Source organism: Rutidosis leptorrhynchoides, chromosome 2 (assembly GCF_046630445.1).
Source record: "Rutidosis leptorrhynchoides isolate AG116_Rl617_1_P2 chromosome 2, CSIRO_AGI_Rlap_v1, whole genome shotgun sequence".
Taxonomy (NCBI): domain Eukaryota; kingdom Viridiplantae; phylum Streptophyta; class Magnoliopsida; order Asterales; family Asteraceae; genus Rutidosis; species Rutidosis leptorrhynchoides.
The window spans coordinates 604243568-604259916 of record NC_092334.1 but is presented as its reverse complement, the minus strand read 5'-3'; positions in this window follow the sequence as shown (position 1 = coordinate 604259916).

The window sequence follows — 16349 nt, the reverse complement described above, 5'->3', positions numbered from 1 at the left end:
AATCCATAAGGTGTTGTGCACGTAAACCATCCCTACCACATGATGTGCCCCGAGGAAAACTTTTAATCTGGCCCAAAACAACAGCAGAAGTCGTAACGAGGTGAAGCCGATCAACCGGCATATCAGGCAAGGATGGAGCTAAAGAAGAAGGGTGCTTAGACAGCAAGTCCGCCAGTGTGGCGTCATTATAAGGAGCAACGCCTGATGAAGAAAGAACACGAGCTGCAGCGGTGTAATGGCCATCACAATCACACTGCTTAATATTACGCTCTTCCAAATCAAGGACCTCATCATCAACCACTGACAACATAGGAGAATCCTCTGCCAAATACTCCCTCACAAGCTGTAAACTTCCACTCGCTGTCCCCCAAGAGCAAATAGCACGGGAAATATTCTCTTCCTGATGCCGACGCTTTACCGAAGACCTAGACTCACGACTACTCCGTGGCCGAAAGGTTTTAAGGGTACAAAGGGGTAACACCAACAAAGAGACCCAACAAGAAATGTCATCAGGCTTAGAGATCACCTTATCAAGAGCACCTTTCAAAATCCGAGAAAACCCCAAACGACACTTGGGAGGGATAGACTTAACCGTGAGAAACCCCTTAGAGAACAAACGATCAAGGAGAGCCACGTCAAAACCATCATTATTGATGTTTCGCGAGGTGTATATAAAATAGCTTATATTTTACGCAGAAAATACTATTAAATACGATACAATTTTACACAAGATATTTATTTATTTATAGAATGGATATACTTAAACCTTGCTACAACACTTATAGGCAGTGTACCTAATCGTACAGTAGTGTAGTTTTTAGTAAGTCCGGTTCGTTCCACAGGGAGATCTTTAAGCAAAGCTCAACGCTATATTAGTTTACTTTTATAAAAATACAAATATATATATAAGTGATATTATTATTATAAAGGGGGGTTTTTACCGTTTAATGACCGGTTTGTCGATTTTAAAACTTTAGTCGCAGTTAAAACCTAATGTAAAATATAAAATAAATACAAGACTTAAATTAAAGCTTAAAATAAATAACGATAATGAAATTGCGAATAATAAAAATGCGATCAAATAAAATTGCGATAATTAAAAGTACGATAATTAAAAGTGCGATAAAATAAAATAACAATAAATAAAAGTGCGATAATTAGAAGTGCAATTAAATATAAAATAAAGGAAATTAAATATGAAATAAAAGAATTATGCTTATTTAAACTTCCGTAATCATGATGTTTGACGTGTTGATTTTAGTTTTATGCCCATGGGTTAATTGTCCTTTGTCCTGGATTATTCAATATGTCCGTCTGGTTTTTGTCCATAACAGTCCATCAGTCATAAATATAAATTGCAAGTGTCCTTGTCAAATTATTATTATACCCGAAGATAAATATTCCAACTAATTGGGGATTCGAATTGTAACAAGGTTTTAATACTTTGTTTAATGAATACACCAGGTTATCGACTGCGTGTAAACCAAGGTTTTACTACTTTGTTAACAATTACACCAATTACCCTTGAATGTAATTTCACCCCTGTTTTAATTATTCTAGTGGCTATTAATCCATTCCCGTGTCCGGTTAAATGAACGATTATTCGTACATATAAATACCCCGCCCATCGTGTCCGATCGAGTGTATATGGTAATTTATAGGGACGCCCAATTGTAAATCTTTATATTAACATTAACAAACTTTCATTTAGTTAAACAAATATAAAGCCCATTAATAGCCCATAGCCTAGTTTCCACAAGTGTCGTTCTTTTGTCCAAACCCCAATTATGGTACAAAGCCCAATTACCCAATTTTAATAATTAGCCCAACATCATGATTACTTCGTTTTAAACAAGCATAATAATAACTTAGCTACGAGACATTAATATAAAAAGGTTGAACATAACTTACAATGATTAAAATAGCGTAGCGTTACACGGACAGAATTTCGACTTACACCCTTACAACATTCGCTAACATACCCTTATTATTAGAATTATAATTAAAATTAAAATATAAATTATAAATATAAATATATTACGTATATATTGAGAGAGATTGAGAAAAAAGATGATGTTTTTGATCAGAATTCGGGTTGATTTATAGCCAGAATTGATTTTTGGGGCTCCGCGACTCGCGGCAAAATGGCCTTCAAACTCCGCGAGTCGCGGAGAGGTATTTTCATTTCACACCCTTGGAGTTTCTGGCTGCCGACGGTTTTAATAATATATATATATAATATATATATAATTAATATAATTAATTATATATTATATTATATTTATATACATAGTTAACTTGTAATTTTTAGTCCGTTGCGTCGAGCGTTAAGAGTTGACTCTGGTCCCGGTTCCGGTTTTTCGAACGTCCTTGCGTACAATTTAATATCTTGTACTTTGTGTTTTGAATCTTGTACTCTTGTGATTTCGAGACGTTTCTTATCAATAATTTGAACCTTTTTGATTGTCTTTTGTTCTTTTGAGCTTTTTGGTCGTTTGCGTCTTCAAATCGTCGAATCTGTCTTTTGTCTTCACCTTTTATTATTTAAACGAATATCACTTGTAAATAGAACAATTGCAACTAAAAGCTTGTCTTTCTTGAGGAATAATGCTATGAAATATATGTTCGTTTTTAGCATTATCAAATATTCCCACACTTGAGCGTTGCTTGTCCTCAAGCAATATTGTCTTGAAATACTAGAATCACTTCTTTATTCTTCACACTTTGTACATCAGTGATTTCTATACGGCGGTATAAACAATGGTAGTAACGATATGGTTTACAGTCCCACATGACTATAAAAATTTAGATCCATTAAGGAAATTGGATCTTTATGAAAACATTTGATCTTTTGAAAATTAAATCTAGTTTTTACCCTAGATAAGTTTTCCGGAATAACCCTTTACCGGTGTTTGCAAAATATTTTTGTGGGTTTGGTGGGTTTCAGATTTGAAAATTTTAGCTCAAAACTTGCGGTTTTGTGTCACCCACTTGCTAACCTTGTATTTGGAAAGCAACACGTCCAGTTTACTTGTTCCGTATATTACCTTTCGGCAAACTACCGTCCGGTTGTAAAGGAAAGCGTTGAACAAGCAACTGTTTAGGCAATGTCCCGTGACATGCTTTTGATTATGGTCTATAACGTGTCGGATGCAATACTATCCTTTGTAGGAGCAATAGTAAAGATCACCCTATAGTTTTTCGGTCTGGCACAAGGTCCTGTCTTCGACCATGCTATGCAACCACCGTTCTTACGGTTGACACCCGATTTGGTTCAGGTGACCTAATGAATTCCAGGTGAATTCCTAGGATTTTACGTTCAATGGTAATGAACGCATTGAAAATAGGGTTTTCAGAAAACAAATCGGTTTATAATTTTGATCAAAATATTTTTTCGTTTAAGCTCGAGTTTAGATATCATTGAATTCCATGAGTTTGTAATTCTCAATCTTTAAGGTCAATCTCAAGGATTGAGTAATATCAGGCTTAAAAGCTGATTTTTAATCTTTAAGGAGATTATCCTTTCTGGGGATCTGATTCATTAGTCTTATCAAGCTAATTTGCACGGTGCCCCCCCATTGTACGAGATAAATCCTTCTCATGGTTAGGATAAATCTGACCACTTGGCGACCCTGTTTAATGCTGAGGTCCGTGGATTTCCTGCTGATTTTAGTGATGACTTTTCTAGATTTTTCGTCAACCTACAGCTGGTCTGGACGACAACTTCATGACCTAAATCAAGAAGCGCGTTTCTTTTTCGGAAGACTTTACTTCCTTTTAATGATGGAATTGATTCATCGTGTAGATCCATCTCTTCTTTTCTTTCATTGGGTAAAACAGTTTAGTTTAGTTCAAAGCAAAAGTATTTTCAGTTATTTGTTACAAATATATGTGGCATATGTTTAAAATAACTTGGTAAATTTTCCCACACTTGGCTTTTTATTTTTCTTTTTATCGTCCTCTATTCCATTTTAAATGAATTTTAACATTTTAGTTTGTTTCTCAATTTATGTCCTTTCCGAGGTAACAATAATTTCGGTGTTAAAACCTAGTTTTATCGTTCATAAATATGTATAAACATGATTTTGAATTCATTTAATTGAAAATTTTGAAAAATTTTACTAGAATTGGGTAGTCAGTATATAAGACTAGGGCTGTTCTTTTTTATCAGAGAGCACTAGATTCTAATACAACTACTGCTTTACTAGTATTTTTAATGGTAACCAAGTGTTTAATATAAAAATTTTAAAATCCGAAAGAATTTAACCCCTTCCCACACTTAAGATCTTGCAATGCCCTCATTTGCAAGAAATCAGTAACAATTTAAATTATTGAGGGTGATTTGTGTGAAAATGATTAAATTTTTACCAAAGTTTCCAAATATATTGGCGTTTGTTTGCTGAATGATAAATGGTGCACGTCATTTGTTCATTCCGTCTTGTTGTTATTTCACATGTATTTTGCATCATTGTCGTCAAAATTACTTGCTTTTGCTGAACTTAATGCCAGTCTTTGAAAATGCGTTGTTTTACCCTGTTGTGTACATAAGATAAACTGCAAACATATATACATATTTTTGAAGTTTGGTTTATTACCCCACATTCAAAAATTATTAAAATCTAAGAATAAAAGTTAGATAAATATAAAAATGATTACAATATTAACAAAAAATATTAAACATATCAATAATTACAAATTACAAAATAAAAATAAAAATAAGTAAACTAAGGATGATATTGGTACCAATAGGGGTTCCACGCATAACCATAAGTGCTATAGAATGCCTCGGCAGGGTCATACGTAGGATATGGTGGCTGCATCTCTATCGACCAAGGAGGGAAGACGGGTTTCGGTGTAGGAATATAGTTTCTACCTATGTGTTGGCAATGCGCTATGATCTGGTTCTGATGAACTTGCCAATCTTCAAATGCTCTCTGTCTAGCATTTTCGTATTCCTGAGAAGCTATAAACCTTTGCATTTCTTGCATCTGGTTCCCCCCTCCTACATTACCTTGTTCCTGGTTTCTCTCTACCTGTGGATGTCTACCATTGTATCGTACTGCGGCGTTATTTCGCCGCTTCAACACTTTCGCACCATGGTATACATTTAAACCTATAGTGTCGCGGGGTTCCGGCTCTTCTACTAATAATCCCCCCCGACTTATATCCACACCGAGATATTCACCAATCAAAGTAATAAAAATACCACCTCCTATTATGCTATGTGGACGCATCCCTCGAACCATAGCTGATAAATAATAACCCACACAATATGGTATACTTACAGCGCTGTGTGGGTCTCGAATACACATATGGTAAAACAAATCTTGTTCATTTACCTTTTCTTTGTTTTTACCCCTTTGTGTAATCGAGTTAGCTAAAAACCTATGTATTACTCTTAATTCGGCTCTATCTATATCCAAATAAGAGTAGTTTCCCCCTTTAAAACGGTGATGGCTTGTCATTTGACTCCACACACCGTGTGTATCAAAATTCTCATCTATTTTCCTACCGTTTAGTATCAATCCTCTACAATCGGCAGACGCTAATTCCTCAGGCGTATATATACGTAAAGCCTGAGCCATGTCCAGTAAAGACATGTGGCGCATCGAACCGCCTAACAAAAATCTAATAAAAGAACGATCGGTTAAACTAGCTACCCGATCATTCAACTCTATACTACATAACAACTCTTCACACCATACTTTATATACAGGTCTGCGTATGGTGAATAAACATATCCAGTCATTAAAAGAAGAATTACCATACCTCTGTACCAGTAATTCCCTAATTGGCCCGGCCAATTCTACAGCTTCCAAGGGTCCCCATTCTATGACCCTTGGTACCTCAACAACCTTGGAATGAAGAGTATGCAATCCCCGTTGATATTTTGGATAATCTATCCAAAGTCTGTCAAATCGCAGGTTCGGGTGCAACTGTTCCAAGTGCATATCTGAAAAGGTCATGACTGGATGAGGTACATCCTGCTTGTAGTAGTTATCTACCTCCTGTTGTTCCAAGTTCTCAGCAGGAGCATGACGGGCTTGGGATGAAGATTCACCCCTTTCATTCTGCAAAACACATCAAACACAAATTTTGTGCATCCAAATATGCATTAGTGTCAGCAAAATCATCAATCAAAATAATTACAATGACATTATCAATTTATATCAAACTTAAGCTTATTTTCACATTTTTATCAAATCTACACTTTTTCAAATAAGCATATACGAAAATTTTCGTCAAGTTCATAAGCATTCAACTCAAATAACATGTCAAAATAATCATTACTAGCAAATAAACAAGTCTCAAATGGCATTATCTTTCAAAAATCAAGTTCATGAATTTTGGACTTGAAAAAGTCCACTTTAATTCTCAAAATCATGTTTAGGCTCAAAGTTTTGATCATTTAACTACCTAGACATGTTACACTACTCAATTTAGCAACAATTCATGACAAAAATCGGCCATAACCTGTTTATATCAAAAAGCCCCAAATTGCTCAAGAACACAAACCCTAGATTCTAAAGATTTTGAAGTTTTTGGCTTCAAATCATGTTAACAAGCATCAATCTAGGTTATACATGCATAATATACTAACAATTTAACACTAATTACACTAAAAATTAACAAAATTCAAATTATGAAAATATGCTCAAGAACACACTAAAATTCGGATTTAAAGGTGATTTGGGGTGTAATTGTACCTGTTTTCTTGAGTAGTTCCTAGATATCATCCTTCTCAACATGATTGTAGTGAAAAATTTGAAGATTAACGGTGAAAAATCGAGTTTTTGGGATGATTTTTGTGGGTTTTTTCGGGTTTTTCCGAGTGTTTATGCAGTATGTTTGTGTGTGTTGTGTGTACAGATCGTGCAGCTGGTTATATTTTTTTTTTTCTGTAATTTTGTCCCTCCGCGAGTCGCGGAGGTTTTCACTTAAAACTCCGCGAGTCGCGGAGTTATTATATTTTTTTTTTTTTTTTTTTTTTTTTTTTTTTTTTTTTATAATCTTTAACTTATAAAACAATTAAGAAATTAATTTTAAAATTTTGTTTCCCTTGTTATTTAGGACGAGGTCGTTTCGGATCGATGTCCTAGTCCGTCCCTCGACAAAATTTTTAAAATTTGTCTTTTTGTAGCGATTTTTAAAAGCTAAGATTTTTGGGTTTTTTAATGTTTTTGGCATACTTTAAATCAACAAGATTAAAAATAATGATAATAAAAGTTCTCGTCCCTCCCTCGGGTAAAGCAATTTCGGTTCAAAGACCTAGTCTTCAACTTACGACGAATTTTAAAAATCATATTTTTAACTTAATGAGATAAAGAAAATTTTTGTTTTTAAATTCACACAACTTAAATAATAAATTCAAAATTAAAAAATTAAAAATTAAAAATTCACACCAAACTTAAAATTTGAAATGCATAAAATTAAAATTCATACTTTAAAAATTAAAACTTCACACCAAACTTAATTTAAAAATTCATATTATAAATTCATACCAAACTTATATTAATTTTTCAAATATTTACAATTTTAAAAATATTGTTTTTACAAAGTTTACAATATTAATTTAAGATTTAAATATTAATTTTAAAAACATGGTAAAAAAAATAAAATTATAAATCTTTTTGTCTTTTTATCCCACTTTAATCAATCAAATATTATCAAAAATATGCGCCCCTCTTTTCGGTAAAGTAATTTCGGTTCCAAGACCTAATTTAACTCATGACGAATTTTTAAAATATTTTGGGTTGATTGATTAAAGATATTTATACCTTAAGAATAAACGTTAAATTTCGCAGTGATGTAATAAATTTTTGAACAATATCAATAATTTCGGTCGCCAAACCTAATTTTATTTAATACCAATTTAATACTTTTTAGCGAACAAATTAGCGTTTATTATCAAAAGGTTAAAAATAAAAATAAAAATAAAAACTGTACAGACATACCTGTGAAATAGATTTCTTAGTTATATGATCTATTATATTCATAAGATAGTCGGTTTAATTGGTCTTCCATGGCTGCATAGGCGTAACCTCGAGCATTCATTGTCTTTTCTTCTAAACATATGAACGGTCCGTCTCTGCATAAAGTAACAAATTCGGTATTTGAATAGGTTTGATTATTTGAACATTTACCTCCATGTGACCATTTTCCGCATTTGTGACATTTTTCTAGGTGTCGTGCTCTTCTTTTTGCTGCGGATTTTGATTTTCCTTTACCAAATTGTAACTTATTATCTTCGCATCTGGATCCTTTTCTAACTCCGTCCATTCTTTCTCTGATTACTGATACTAATTCACTCGGTAGTATGTCATTATTACGTTTAGTGATCAAAGCGTGTAGCATTAGACCATGGTTTAATTCACAGGCAGTCTTCATTTTGTAAAAACCTAAAAAAATAAAAATTCAGAATGGGGGGAGAAGACTAGTTCTTTAGGGTCTGCTAGGGAAAGACCATACGTGTTCCATTTTCGAGAACTACACGAAAACAGACAATCTAACTCTAACAGAAATACATATTATCTTTTAAAGACTTGATTCTCCCCACACTTAGTTAGCTGTGGTGTCGAAATTGTGATTAACTTCGTTGTCGACTTCCATCGGACCATGTATGTAATGTTTAACTCTGTGACCATTAACTTTAAATTCAATCCCATTTGAATTTATCAATTCTATCGTTCCGTATGGGAAAACTCTTTTTACTATGAATGGTCCAGACCATCTTGATTTCAATTTTCCAGGAAATAGCTTGAATCGTGAATTGAAAAGAAGAACTCTGTCTCCTTCTTTGAATTCTTTTGAACTTCTGATTCTTTTATCATGCCATTTCTTCGTTCTTTCTTTATAGATTAACGAATTTTCGTATGCTTCATGTCTTAATTCTTCTAATTCGTTTAGTTGACTTAATCGTAGACGTCCAGCTTCATGTAAATCAAGATTACATGTCTTCAAAGCCCAAAATGCTTTGTGTTCAATTTCTACTGGAAGATGACATGCTTTTCCATAAACAAGTCTAAAAGGTGTGGTTCCAATTGGAGTTTTGTAGGCTGTTCTAAAAGCCCAGAGTGCATCCTCCAATTTAAAGGACCATTCCTTTGGATTTGATCCTACGGTTTTCTCAAGAATACGTTTTAAAGCTCGGTTTGTATTTTCAACTTGTCCACTTGTTTGTGGATGATATGCGGTGGAGATTTTATGAGTTACTCCATATCTTTTAAGAACTTTCTCAAGTTGATTATTACAGAAATGAGTACCCCGATCACTTATTAAAGCTTTCGGTGTTCCAAACCTTGCAAAAAGACGTTTTAAAAAGTTGACTACAACTCGTGCATCGTTAGTTGGGAGAGCTTGTGCTTCCGCCCATTTAGATACATAATCAATGGCTACGAGTATATATAGATTATTATGAGATTTTGGAAATGGACCCATAAAGTCAATACCCCAAATGTCAAATACTTCACATACTTGGATGACATTTTGTGGCATTTCATCACGTTGACTTATTTTTCCGGCCCTTTGACATGCATCACAGGATTTGCAAAGAAGGTGTGCGTCTTTGTAAATTGTAGGCCAATAGAATCCAGCTTCATAAACTTTTCTTGCTGTTAGTTGAGGCCCATAATGCCCTCCTGTTGGTCCTGTGTGACAATGGTTTAAAATTTTACTAGCTTCATCTCCAAATACACATCGGCGTATTATTCCATCGGGACAACTTTTAAACAGATGTGGATCTTCCCAGAAATAGTGTTTTATATCACTGAAGAATTTCTTTCGTCTTTGGTATGATAATCCTTTTTCAAGGAATCCACAAACTAAGTAGTTTGCATAGTCTGCAAACCATGGGATTTCTTTATAATCTATCTTCAATAGATATTCATCAGGAAAGTTGTCTTGTATGGCCGATTCATTCAGAACTTCTAATTCGGGATTTTCAAGACGAGAAAGATGATCAGCGGCGAGATTTTCTGCTCCTTTTTTATCTCGGATTTCAATATCAAACTCTTGTAAGAGTAAGATCCAACGGATTAATCTTGGTTTAGCATCTTGTTTTGAAAATAGGTATCTAAGAGCAGAATGGTCGGTATAGACCACCGTTTTTGCTAGAACGAGATATGATCGAAATTTGTCAAAAGCAAAGACAATAGCAAGGAGTTCTTTTTCAGTAGTTGTATAGTTCGTTTGTGCTCCTTGTAATGTCTTACTAGCATAATATATAGGTTGAAATCGTTTTTCAATCCTTTGTCCTAAAACGGCTCCCATTGCAAAATCACTTGCATCGCACATTAGTTCAAATGGTAGATTCCAATTTGGTGTTATCATGATCGGCGCATTAGTGAGTTTTTCTTTAAGTATATTAAAAGATTTGATACATTCATCTGAAAAGATGAATGGCGCATCCTTTTCTAGGAGTTTATTCATAGGAGTGGCAATTTTAGAAAAATCTTTTATAAAACGTCGGTAAAAACCGGCATGCCCTAGAAAACTCCTAACTCCTCTAACATTTGTGGGATGTGGAAGTTTAGCAATTACATCTACTTTAGCTCTATCCACTTCAATTCCTTCTTTTGAAATTTTATGTCCAAGAACGATGCCTTCTTTAACCATGAAATGGCATTTCTCCCAATTAAGTACTAGATTTGATTTTTCGCATCTAATTAGCATTCGTTCCAGATTAACTAGACATGATTTAAATGTATCACCGAAGACTGAAAAGTCATCCATGAATACTTCCATGCATTCTTCTATCATGTCATGAAAAATTGCCATCATGCACCTTTGAAAGGTTGCAGGGGCGTTACAAAGTCCAAATGGCATGCGTTTGTAAGCAAAAGTACCATAAGGGCACGTGAATGTGGTTTTCTCTTGATCTTCGGGTGCTATTGGAATTTGAAAATATCCGGAAAATCCATCTAGAAAACAGTAGTAACTATTTCCGGCTAATCTTTCCAACATTTGATCTATGAAAGGTAAGGGAAAGTGATCTTTTCTGGTGGCGTCATTTAATTTTCTATAATCAATACATACACGCCATCCTGTTACAGTCCTAGTAGGAATAAGCTCATTTTTCTCATTTGTGATGACAGTCATGCCACCCTTCTTAGGTACGCATTGAACTGGGCTTACCCATGGACTATCAGAAATTGGATATATCAAACCTGCATCTAGCAGTTTAATAATCTCTTTCTTAACTACATCTTGCATATTAGGATTTAGTCTTCGTTGGCGTTGCACATACGTTTTATGACCTTCTTCCATAAGGATTTTATGTGTGCAATACGAAGGACTTATTCCTTTAATATCATGAATCTTCCATGCAATGGCTGGTTTATGAGCTTTCAACACAGAAATGAGCTGTGATTTCTCATTTTCAGTAAGAGAAGACGATATTATTACAGGTAATTCAGATTCACCATGTAAATAAGCGTATTCCAAATGGTTTGGAAGTGGCTTTAACTCTAATTTCGGAGGTTCTTCTATCGATGATTTATATCGATATCTGTCTTCTTCTTTTAGCATTTGAATTTCTTCTGTTGTTGGTTCATATCCATTAGCTATAAGTGTAGCTAACATTTCAGCTTCATCAATTGGTTCATTACTTTCTCCCAAAGAACATTCTCCTGTTCCTTGTAATTCTGGAAATTCTTCTAATAATTCTGCATGTGCATCTATAGTTTGAATATAATAACATGTATCATCTGCAGATTGTGGTTGTTGCATGGCTCTATCCACTGAAAAGGTAACACTCTCATCCTCTATACTTAGGGTCAGTTTCTTACCGAACACGTCTATCATTGCTTTAGCCGTGTTTAAGAATGGTCTTCCTAATATGAGAGGAACTTGAGAATCTTCTTCCATGTCCAGAACAACAAAATCTACTGGGAATACTAAAGTACCAACTTTAACTAGCATGTTCTCCATTATCCCTCTAGGATATTTTATTGATCGATCGGCTAGTTGTATGCTTATTCTGGTTGGTTTCAATTCTCCAAGGTCTAGTTTAGCGTATAGTGAATACGGCATTAAATTTATACTAGCACCTAAATCTGCTAATGCTTCTATTGAACTAAGACTACCCAGAAAACATGGAATTGTGAAACTTCCTGGATCAGATAGTTTTTCTGGTATCTTATTCAACAGCACTGCTGAACAATTAGCATTCATAGTAACAGCCGAGAGTTCTTCCATTTTCTTTCTATTCGTGATTAGATCTTTCAAGAATTTAGCATACCTTGGCATTCCTGAAATCACATCAATGAAAGGAAGATTTACATTTATCTGTTTAAACATATCCAAGAATTTGGATTGCTCGGCTTCAAGTTTTTCTTTCTTCATTTTACTCGGATAAGGAAGTGGTGGTTGGTATGGTTTAACATAAGGTTTATCCTTAACTGTGTTATTTTCATTAATCTTTTCAACTACCGGTTCTTTTTCCTTATCTTGATCAGGTTGTGGTTCTTGTGGAGTAGGAATAGTTTCATCAGAGGTTACAGGTATTTCAGGTGGTTTAAGTGTTGTACCACTTCTTGTGGTAATAGCTTTAGCTGTTTCATTCCGGGGGTTAGCGTTTGTATCGCTTGGTAGACTTCCCGGTTTTCTTTCACCTATTAACCTTGCTAGGTTACTTACTTCTTGTTCCAGATTTTGAATAGAAGCTTGTTGATTTCTAAATGCTTGAGCATTTTGTTCATTGGTTTGTTTTTGAGATGTGAAAAACTGCGTTTGAGTTTCAACTAGCTTCGTCATCATATCTTCTAAATTTGGCTTTTTATCATCGGTTTGTTGTGGTGGTTTGTTTTGAAAATTCGGTCTTTGCTGATTGTAAGTATTATTGGATACTTGTTGATTGCTAGGACCTTGTTGGTTATTGTATGGAATATTTCGGTTATAATTCTGGTTTTGGTTGTAAATAGGTCTTGGCGGTTGATAATTATTCTGATAATTATTTCCAGGCCTTTGGTTTATGTATGAAATATTCTCTCTTTGTTCCATTGTTAATTCAATACTAAGACAATCTTTTGTCAAATGTGGTCCTCCACACTGCTCACAACTAATTCGTATAGCATGAATATCTTTAGTCATCTTTTCCATTCGTCTCTCGAAAGCATCTATCTTTGCGGAAATGGAATCTAAGTCATGGCTAGAATCGGCTCTAGCTGCTTTAGATGATCTAATGATATCTTTTTCTTGGTGCCACTCATGTGAGTGGGAAGCAGTGTTATCAATAATTTTGTAAGCATCAGTTTCGGTTTTCTTCATAATCGAACCACCAGCTGCTATATCTATGTCTTTTCTTGTAGTGATGTCGCATCCTTGGTAAAATATTTGTACTATTTGACAGGTGTCTAAACCATGTTGCGGACATCCTCTTAATAACTTTCCATATCTTGTCCACGCCTCATATAGAGTTTCATTTGGCTTCTGTGTGAACGTAACAATTTCTGCTTGAAGTCTTACGGCTTTAGATGCAGGAAAAAATTGTTTAAGAAACTTATCAATTAAAACGTCCCATGTATCGATCGCCCCTTCAGGTAACGATTCCAACCAATCTTTGGCTTCTCCCTTTAAAGTCCAGGGAAATAACATGAGATATATCTGTTCATCCTCCACTTCTCGGATTTTAAATAGTGTGCAGATCCTATTAAAGGTACGTAGATGTTCATTTGGATCTTCCTTCGGCGCACCACTAAATTGGCATTGATTAGTCACCATGTGTAGAATTTGTCCTTTGATTTCATAATCTGGCGCATTAATGTCTGGATGAGTAATTGCGTGACCTTGGCCAGTGCGTTTAGCTCTCATTCGGTCTTCCATACTTAAAGGTTCCAGATTCTCCATAATTGAATTTGTTGACTCGGTATCACTAGATGATTCTGATTTAATAGTTCGTTCCTCAACAATCTCTGTTTGGATGATTGGTGGTTCCGGAGGAAAGTTTAATGGTTCAGGATCTATGAACCGTTCCTGAATATTTTCTGGATTCTCAATTGTGAGGTTTGTTTCAAAAACTGGATTATCGGAAATTTGAACTGAAGTACTTGGTCGACTTGATGACGATTCTAAAGAAAAATCAACGGCGGTTATATTTGTTAAACGATGTCTTGATCGAGTTACAGGTGGTGAACGTACAAAAGGTGATGAACGTCTTGCTCGGTGCATTCACAGATTATCCTATTAGTTTTTAAAAGGAAAGAAAAATTATAATAAGTTATCCAATCAATAGACTTTTCTGATTTTGCCCACGTTTCGAATAGCCAAAAGATGCAGCAGAGGGGCAGGATTCGTTTGGTCTCAATATAATTGAGGACTGTTTGGCTCCAATAACCCGGTCCACGTACAAATCCAACTATTACTACGAACCAGAAAATTTTGATGTCTATTAATTTAACCACTTAAAATAAATTTTCGTAATTTTAAGAAATTTAGAGAAGAAGTAGAAAAAAAATTCTAAGTCCTAAAAACTAGAATGGCGAGAAATAAGAAAGAAAAAGATTGCGCGTCGAAAAATGTCGAAAAAGAAAAAAATATGGTTGAAAAATAAAAAGTGACGGAAAAAAAATAAAAGAAACTTATAAAAACTTAAAAATACTTAACTAATTTAACCTTATTACTACAACTAACTTAAAATTATAATCGCAAATTGAAATTATTAATTGGAATGATAATTGATACATAGTAAAAAGGTGTCTAAAAATATTAAAGCTTACAAGAAAAACTAAATCCCAAATGGAAATAACTTAAAAAGAAACTAAAACTTAAAAAGGCGTCGCAAAATTCTAAAGCACCTAAATCTTAGTCTAAAGAAAAAGCACTTAAGGAATTCTACGGCAAAGCCTAAAAATATAGGAGTAAAAATAACTATAGCAAAAACTAATTTTAAAATTAATTATGAGCTAAAAATACAAAAGTTACGCTACAACGATTAAAAAGGTACAAAATATAAAAATATACAAAAAGTTGTAAAAAGTACAATTTTTATAAAAAAATATTATTTTTATATTATTTATTTAATAAAAACTACTAATTTTACAATTTAATAAAAACTAATTAAACAAAATACATAAATATAAAGTAAAAAGTAAAAATAAAACTAAAATTAATAATAATAATAATAATTATTAAGTAATTAATAATAATAATAATAAATTAAAACCCGTGATTAGGGTTTTGTCCGTGTGTCAGAAACCCTCCGCGAGTCGCGGCAAATAAAGAGTAAAACCCCGCAAGTCGCGGGGTTCAGGAATTCTGTTGACAGGTAGTACTTTTTACGCGTTTTTCTTTTTTTTTTTTATTTATTTTTCTGTTTTCTGTTTTTAATTTAAATAAACGATTTTTAATAAAATTTATATTTTTATAAATTAAAATAAAAATAAAGAAACTTATAAAACTTAGATATTTAACAAAATCTTAAAAATACTAATATTTTTGTTTTTCTTTTTCTATTTTTGAATGATTAAAACGTAATTTTTACAAAAACGACTTTTAATAAAAGTAAATAAAAATCTTTTTTTTTTTTTTCTTTATTAGCGTTGCGCTTCCGGCTTTTAAGATGTAAGTTCCCCGGCAGCGGCGCCAAAAATACTTGGTTGTTTCGCGAGGTGTATATAAAATAGCTTATATTTTACGCAGAAAATACTATTAAATACGATACAATTTTACACAAGATATTTATTTATTTATAGAATGGATATACTTAAACCTTGCTACAACACTTATAGGCAGTGTACCTAATCGTACAGTAGTGTAGTTTTTAGTAAGTCCGGTTCGTTCCACAGGGAGATCTTTAAGCAAAGCTCAACGCTATATTAGTTTACTTTTATAAAAATACAAATATATATATAAGTGATATTATTATTATAAAGGGGGGTTTTTACCGTTTAATGACCGGTTTGTCGATTTTAAAACTTTAGTCGCAGTTAAAACCTAATGTAAAATATAAAATAAATACAAGACTTAAATTAAAGCTTAAAATAAATAACGATAATGAAATTGCGAATAATAAAAATGCGATCAAATAAAATTGCGATAATTAAAAGTACGATAATTAAAAGTGCGATAAAATAAAATAACAATAAATAAAAGTGCGATAATTAGAAGTGCAATTAAATATAAAATAAAGGAAATTAAATATGAAATAAAAGAATTATGCTTATTTAAACTTCCGTAATCATGATGTTTGACGTGTTGATTTTAGTTTTATGCCCATGGGTTAATTGTCCTTTGTCCTGGATTATTCAATATGTCCGTCTGGTTTTTGTCCATAACAGTCCATCAGTCATAAATATAAATTGCAAGTGTCCTTGTCAAATTATTATTATACCCGAAGATAAATATTCCAACTA